The 7,731-nt window shown below is 55.5% G+C and overlaps 1 protein-coding gene across 2 annotated transcripts in view; it reads right to left on the bottom strand.

The window, feature by feature from the left end:
• The window catches only part of RASSF4 (Ras association domain family member 4), a 32,634-nt gene extending 25,019 nt beyond the window's left edge, over nt 1-7,615 (bottom strand). For both annotated transcript variants that reach the window (XM_006147678.3, XM_027771509.1), the window contains exon 1: nt 7,495-7,615. The gene's annotated coding sequence lies outside the window, so the exon portion shown is untranslated. The remainder of the gene's footprint in view (nt 1-7,494) is intronic.
• Between the last annotated feature and the right edge of the window lie 116 nt (nt 7,616-7,731).

The following is a 7,731-nucleotide window of genomic DNA, read 5'->3' as shown; positions in this document are numbered from 1 at the left end:
AGCTCTCGTACCGGACTCGGTGCTTGGGGCCTAGCAGGGCTGTTCCCTGTTCAGGACAGGGCTTCCTCCATGTCCTGCACTCCATGGAGCTCCTCCAGGAGGCTGCCAGAGCAGCCCTTCTCCCCCTGCTCCTGCTCCGGCTGCCCATCGCTGAGCCTTGCAGGCTCTGCCTCTTGTTTTGACTTCCCAGGAGGATGGGAGCATGGTGGGGGGCAGGGGGGACACTGTCTTCCTGCTTCACCACCTGTTTCTGGCACCAAGCATAAGCCTGACCCACCACAAGAGGTCCATAAATTAAATTACTGGATGAATACAAGAAGCTTCCCAGCCTCCCCCCAAAGCTGGCTCACCCAGAGTTGTGCATACATGACAGGAATAAAAAAAATGTAAGTCTCCAGGGGCCAAGGAAGTAACTCAGCTGAAGGGCACTGGTCACAGAGTCCATGGGAAGTTGGGGACACATGCATTCCTCCTCAAACGAGACAGCTCTTCTGGTATTTCACGGAAAGCCAGAAATTCGAGTTTTTATGGGCTGTGTGACATTGCTTAAAGTTGAAGGGCCGTGGGCTTAGCCTCTGAGTGCAGTTGGTAGCTTCCCGAATGCAGTGCTGGAAGCCACACGGCCGGCCGCAGGTTGGGATCCCTGGTCTGGTCAGCCTGAGACATTGGATGTGTGCACGCATGCCCAAGACCCCGAGGAGCTGGACAGCTAGGGAAGGGAGCCAGCGTGACCAGACTACGTTGAGGGTGCTCACTCTCTCTTTCTCTCCTGCATGCACATGCTCTCTGTCATGAATAGAATAAATAAAATGACAATAACAAAAAGTTGGGAGACTATGGAGGAGACATGAACAGCCCCTGCAAAGGCCATTCCTTCCCCAGCTTCCTGAGCTGGGTGAGACCCTGTGACTATCCCGGCCAGTGGGCAGCAAACAGAAGCACCTTAGGGCACTGTCAGGGCAGCACACTTTAGAGCCAGTGCACAAGGCCCAGTCCTCCTACCCCCTGCTGTGGTGACCCAGAAAGCCAAGTGTTCCAACTGGTGCAGCTCCGCGATGGTCAGCCTGGGTCCCTCAGTGACTCGGTGACCAGCACCGTCTGCCATGTTGGGTCTGGGCTGGGAGCAGGAAATAAGCATCTGGCATTTCAGGGATTTGTTCCTGCAGCATAACCCAGACGATCCGACTCACGCCGTAAATAACACTACTGATTTAATACTTTATATTCAAACATATTCAGAAATAAAATACGGACAGACCAAGCACTTGCAAGACATGTGCACTTTAGCAGGGCTTCCGTTCGTGATTTCTGACTCACGACAAGCCTCAGTCTACCACACATGCATTCTGTGCAGCACGTGAAGGGCAGTCCCATCTGGCTCCCTGTAGTAGGAAGACCTAAGAGTGGAATTCCCTGTAAGCCAAACATAGTTACTTATTAAAGGAGGATGGTTCCTAGAGAGCTCTGGGTGGGAGCTGCTAAGATCCATCCATAAGACACTGCTTACATGCCTTCTTTTGGCACCTTAACTTTCCCATCTGTACCATAAGAATACTGACCTCCAATGGGTTTGAAATGTTCTTGGCTGTAGAGCTATGCTCAAATGGAAAATGCACGCACATCTGATTAAAAGAGGCTGCTGTGGTTGATGGTGGGTGAGAAGCAGGGGGCCTGTCCAGTAGGGCTCTGGGTAACACCACTTGCAAAGCAATGTCCTTCCTGCTGGCCTTAGAGAGAGCTAGACCCCAAAGGCCTGCTTGTTCACAAGACGTGGCCAGTAAGTGCCTCCAGTTGCCGTTGGGAAGGGCTGCTTGGTGGAGGAGTCAGCAAAGTAAAGGAGAGTCCTCCGTCGGAGAGGAAGGGAAGGGGTAGGGAAGAGTGGGCTTGCAGGGTAAGCAGGTTGACTTGGCAGGGACAGAGAAGGGGGCCCAACGTCCCAGGTGAGGGCTGGGAGGTCAGGGACCAAGGGTAGGTGGAGGCAATGAAGAGCCCCCTTCAGCAAGGCAGGGCTCTTCCAACTTGCTTAGCTGGGTCCTAGACCCAGGGTGAGGCCCTTGGCTACCCAGAAAAGGTCTCTCCTTTGAGGGAACCATGCATTTTTGTGTCCTCTGGCACTCATCCACTGCATGGTCTAAGCAAGCCACTTGGTGTTTGGTCTCTGGTTTGCACATTCCTCTGTCTCAAGCAGGCAAGGCCTCCATGCCCTTGAGCTCGGGGGTCACTTGCAAAATTTGGCCTCAGCTGTGAACACCGAGTTTATGTCTCATCTGCTTTCCCAGACTGTAGGCGAGTCATCCACACCCACTCTGACGTGCCAGTGCCCCAGTGCTGTGCGGAGTTGTCCAGGGAGCTGCACCTCCCAGATAACTACGGGGCGAGAGCGCTGTTGGAGAGGGGCACCCCTTCAGAAAGCCAAGGGCATAACTCTCCCCTGGGACCCAGATGTGTTCCTGCAGTCTCGCCTGAATACTGAGTTGTTCACCCCTCCCTTGCACTGGGTGCAACCTTTGAGAATCTCCAAAAGAATGTTTTTCAGCCTTTCACAAGCACCGCCATCTTATCTTAAAATTAAATCCCAGGCAGAAGCTCAATGCACAAACTTAAGGAAATTGCTTGAGTGGAAGCAAGAGCTGGGGCAAGGATGAGGCAGGGCTGCCACCGCCCTTGCATAGTCTGAAAACCACAGTGACAGATGTGGCTGGACAGGCCATTCTGCAGGCTCCTCCCTCCCCCAGCCTGCCCTCTGGGGCATCCAGCCTTCTTTGTCCTGGCTGTTCCCCTCCCCCTGGCCTCAGAGCTCACAGCTCAGGCCGCCAAGCCTGCCTCTCAGGCTGGAGGACCCTCTGTGTCTAACCAGGGGGCTGACAGGCGGCAGCCAGTGCTCTGGGTCTCCCAGGAGGGGCCCCAGGGCAGCATGCCTGCCATGGCTACCGTCCCCAGTGAACAAGCACGGAGTTGTTTTTGCTTCCCACTTCAGTGGCTGCCCTGCGGCGTGGGGAGGGGCTGCTGCAGACAGCCTGCCTCCGGGCTGAAGGACAAAGGGTGCCGCAGCCTTTATAACTACTGGGCTTGGCCATCTTTCCTTTTTTGTGGTTGCTGGGCTAAAAGAAGAAAAAGTCTACTCTGATTCTTTAGGTCACCCCTGGGAGCACGCTCTTTATGGATCAAAGGCAAAAGGGAAAAAAGAAGCCTTCTGAAGTGAGGTTTTCAGGGCTGGCCCAGTGGCCTAGTGGTTTAGGGAGCCAGATCTCACACAGTCAGCCAAGGCTCAAGTCCCAGCCTGGTGGCCTGAAAAACTCTCTAGGTGCATGTGCGTGACCCAAATACTGACAGGAGGGCGAAGTAGAGACGGCATTGCGGCACGACATACCCCATCCCGCCGCGGGCTTTCTCCCTCGCCCCCTCCCTGCCCCTCTGGCAAGTGCGCGTGCTCTCTGGCAATGAAAAGTGAAGTTTTCATGAAGTTACACGGAGCACACTTGAGCCTTGTATTTTATGACCGCCATCAACGTTTTAGTTTCACAACGACCTCTCTTACCTAAAGTGAGGGTGACGTTCTCACTTGGCAAAACTGAAACTATTGATAGACCAGAATCCAAGCCAAAGCGAGCTAAGATGTCCGAACCTCTGCTCTCCATTTCCTGACGTCATGATTATTTCCTTCTTGGGCACGCTGGACACCAAGTAGGTCAGAAGGTGACCTGGAAGCAATGGGAGGAGGCTGCTCGGGCCTCCACGGGAGGAGGGGGGCAGGAGCAGGCCTTGGCTACCGCACTGGCTGCCAGTGCCGGCCAGAGAGCAGCAGGGTGGGTGCTGAAAACCAGGAGCCTTTAAGGCAGCCCTCCAGGCACCTGTTTGCCAGCAGATGGCAGGAGCTCAGCCAGGGAAGCAGCTGCGGTGCCTGCGCGCACCAGCTGCCCTGACAGGGGGTCTGGCTGGACGTGGGCTGCCCTTCACGGGGAGAGCCAGCTGTTCGGATGTGGCTGGCAGATAGCAACTCGGCAGCTGTGGCTCCTCCACATGCTCGTCCTCGCCTTGTGCTCAATGCCAACGCCCACCCTCCTCCCCTCCCTTCCACCTCCTCCATCATCCTGCTCTGCCTCAGCCTTACCCCTGCCCTGGCGCCAGCCCCAGCACGGCCAGCCAAGAAGCCCTGGGAAGACATGGCATAGTTCAGATGGAGGTGATGAAGGCCTGGGGATGCAGGAGGTGTGCGCAGAGCTGCCCACCACCTCCACTCCCTGCCTTGCCCTGGCCTTGCCACTCCGACCCCGGCTCACCTCCCCTGTACTCCTGTCCTCGCACAGGCCTGGGCTTTCACCAACAGGTCTCCCTGAATGCTTTCTGGGACCCGGGCCCCCCTGATGCCGTTCCCGATCCTCTGTCTCCCTCAGAAAGCCCTGGACATCCGGCTCCCAGACAGCAGACTCCTGGGGCTGAACTTCGGTTTCCTGCCTTTGCCCTCAGGCATAGTGACCTGGGGCCAGAAAGCCATCTTCAATCCTCCTGCTCCCCCTTAAGCCTTACACCCGCACTCCCCGGCCCTGCAGCCATGCTCCATGCCCAAACTGGGCTCACTTCCTCCCCAGAATAGGGGATCTATGGAGACAAGATCCTGTCAGTCACGGTCTTCTGAGGCCAACAGGTGTTCAGAATGCCACTGGCCATGTCTGCATTGCCCGAAGCCAGTGGAAGGGCAGAGCTCCTGGTGCTTAGTTCAGCTGCTGCCAGGCTGTCCTGGGCACCCTCACAGACAGCCACCCCTCCTGGGCTATCTCCTGCCCCAGGCCATGTGCCACCTGCCACTCTTTGAGGTGGTTTCCTCTGACACAAGTCTAGAGTCTCTGGGTCACAGAGCCCTTTGGCATCTTTCAGAAGCTTAAAAATCTCTTTTGAAAAATGCATCCATGCACATTTGTGCCCACACACAATTTGTACACCATTGCTGGGGGGTCAGGGACCCATGTGGCTCTAGACCCCCCAGGCCCCAGGTTCAATCTCTGCTGTGTCGCAGCATGAGAGAGGAGGCAGAGGGCATTGAGGGGAAGTCTGGGTGTGATTTTACTATAGGATCAACTTGGCAAGTGACCCCAGCTTGTCGTGTCACCTCTTGGGCCTCGGTTTAGCCAGAGCTGTAGAGACAGCTGGTCTAGCGTCCTCAGGCTCTTTCCAGCACTGCAGCTGTGGAGCTGTAAGACACGCCATCTCTGATCCCCACACTCAGGTAGGGCAAGCAGAGGGGTTCCGAATCCCTCCCTCAGCAGTACATCCTGGGGTGGAAGGTCAGACAGCCCGCGGGAGACCAGGGGCTGCACGTTCCCCTTCAACAAGAATGAAGACGCTCCGGGAAGTACAGCCCTTTCCTAATGGATTTTAATTTCTTTTAAAATAATTTCAAAATATTTTTCTCAGGGCCAGCCTGTGGCATGGTGGTTAAGGTGGCTGGATCCCAGAGGGCCAACTGCACAGTTTGAGTCCTGATCCAGAGGCTTGAGAAACACACTGGGTGCATGTGCATGTGTGCCTGAAAGGGGAATGGAAAAGGATGGCAGTGTGACCTTCCCCCGGGGGCACGTTCTCACCGTCTCTGTCTCTCTCCAGTGAGTGCATGTACCTTCAGGCAAAACTTTTTTTTAAATATTTTTTTCTTCAGTGCATCGTGTGAGAAGACAACTGCATAGCTTTCCCGAGGCTCTTCGTTCAACCCTGCTCTGTGATTCCCTGGCTGCGTGACCTTGGTCTAGCTCCTTTCTCTCTCTAAACTTCAGGCTTGCCATTGGTTAAATAATGATATGGCTCAATGGCTTTTGTTAAGGCAGGAGAGCCCTGTGAGACAGGCCTTGGACGGGACTCCCTCATAATCGACGGAAGCTCTTGTGACTGTTTTCACTGACGTCGGTGTCAGGGACCTGAGACACGGGAATGTGGAACTCGAAGAGCATGAGAGGGAACGGGCTGTTTGTTCCCAAACCAGGATCCAGGTCCCCAGCCCAGAGTTCTACTATGGCAGACCCCACAGACAGGTCTCTCCGCTGGGGCTTTGAATTTGCAGGGTCCGACTGCGACCCATGTCCAGGTTGCGTTCATGTTCCTTGTTACCTGTCACGGTCCAGCTGGTCCTGCCCCCAGGACACCCTGGACATAATTCTGCTCTCAACCTCCAGGCCACCTGTTGCAGTCTCGTGGTGGAAATACAGATCTAGCTTCTGGGTTTCAGACGGACCTTTAAATATGCAGCACCAATCTTACTTTCACCATCAGGACTTGAACCACCACCACAGAGAGAAACTATGACTAGAACTAGTCAAAACAGACATAATGCACACTGACAACACGCTAAACACACCCATGGCTACTTCCGAAGAGCAACTTTTTGACCTAAGTTTAATGACCTCCATCTTCCCTTCCTTCTTCTCCTCCTACCCCTCCTCTCCTCTCCCCTCCCTCCCTCCCCCTGGTCCCCCCATCCCAGGTTCCCCCTAGCCTAAGAATTACACACAGGAAGAGGATGCAGAATGAATTGCATTTACCTATGAATTTTACCAATTCACTTACGACTTGTGTCTGTTTGTTCCTGGTTTCATGGTTTCTAGTAGGAAACGCTGACAGATAGCTCAGTGCTGTGGGCAGTTAAACTAGAGTGGAACCCGGGAGGGTCTCTTCTGCAAGTACAGAGCCGGCTTTGGAGTCCTACCTGGTGGGGTTTCAATTTCAGCATCCCAGCCCCTGCTGCTGTGTGACTGTCTAATTCCTATGTGAGACCAGGTTACTAAAGCTCTCCTCCTCCTAGGGTTTTCAGAAAGCATGGTACTGGACTCCCCCCAGTCCTGGCAGGAGAGGAGGGCTGAGGGAGTGGGGAGTATAGGCTAGAGTTGAAGTGAACTGCAGACAACCTGGAGGCACAGCAGCCCTGGGTTCAAAGCCTGCCCGGATCATGGACTCATTCGGTAAAGATGGGCAATCCTACAATTCTTTAAGCCTCAGGTTTTGCATCTGAAAATAGGATAATGAGCAATCTCACAGCCGTGGGAGTAAGTGGCACATGGTGCTAAAGTCACTGGACAGGTCTCAGCCCAAGGCCAACCCTCTGTAACCTCTTCCTTCTGCAAGTCTTGGCCGTGTTTTCCATTTGTAAAATCAGAGCTGTGCCCCAGGCGCCCTGGGTCTCTCCAACTCTAAAACCTGGGACTCTGGCTCAGGCGAGGGACGAGGCGTGCAAAGATGTGACCTGCCGCCCGCTCACCTGTCGGGCGTGCTCAGGTTTGGACCCTGAAAGTGCCTTCCCGTTGGAGGAGGTGCCAGGAGCAGTGTCCATGCTCAGCATTGGGCCCGAGGCCCGCAATGCGCCAGGCTGGCAGGGGGAGGAGACCCTGCGCGCCGCAGCCAAAGGACTTAAGTGCCTAGGCTCCAGCGCTGCTGCCTGGCGGCGGACCCGGGGTCAGAGGAGGAGGATCCATGGACACCCATGAACGCTCCTGCCCATGCATCACTCACCGTCAACTCACAGAGCCGTCCAGAAGCCGCAGTCGGTGCTATGCCCTCGCCTGCACCGGAGCGAAGCTCGCTGCGCTTGCAGCCCCAGGACTCCGCGGCTCCAGGTCGGGGGTGGGCATTACTCAGCCCCGCCAATGGCATCACCCCATCTCGTCTCGCCCCGCCTCTCCCCAGGAAACGCCCCTCGCTCTGCATTCACCAATAGCACCGCCCTCTCCGCCCCGCCCCGCCCGGGTC

The sequence above is a fragment of the Tupaia chinensis genome, unplaced genomic scaffold (assembly GCF_000334495.1).
Source record: "Tupaia chinensis unplaced genomic scaffold, TupChi_1.0 Scaffold000217_1, whole genome shotgun sequence".
Taxonomy (NCBI): Eukaryota; Metazoa; Chordata; class Mammalia; order Scandentia; family Tupaiidae; genus Tupaia; species Tupaia belangeri.
Note: the sequence above shows the minus strand (reverse complement) of the source record. Positions and strands in the feature narration are given on the sequence as shown.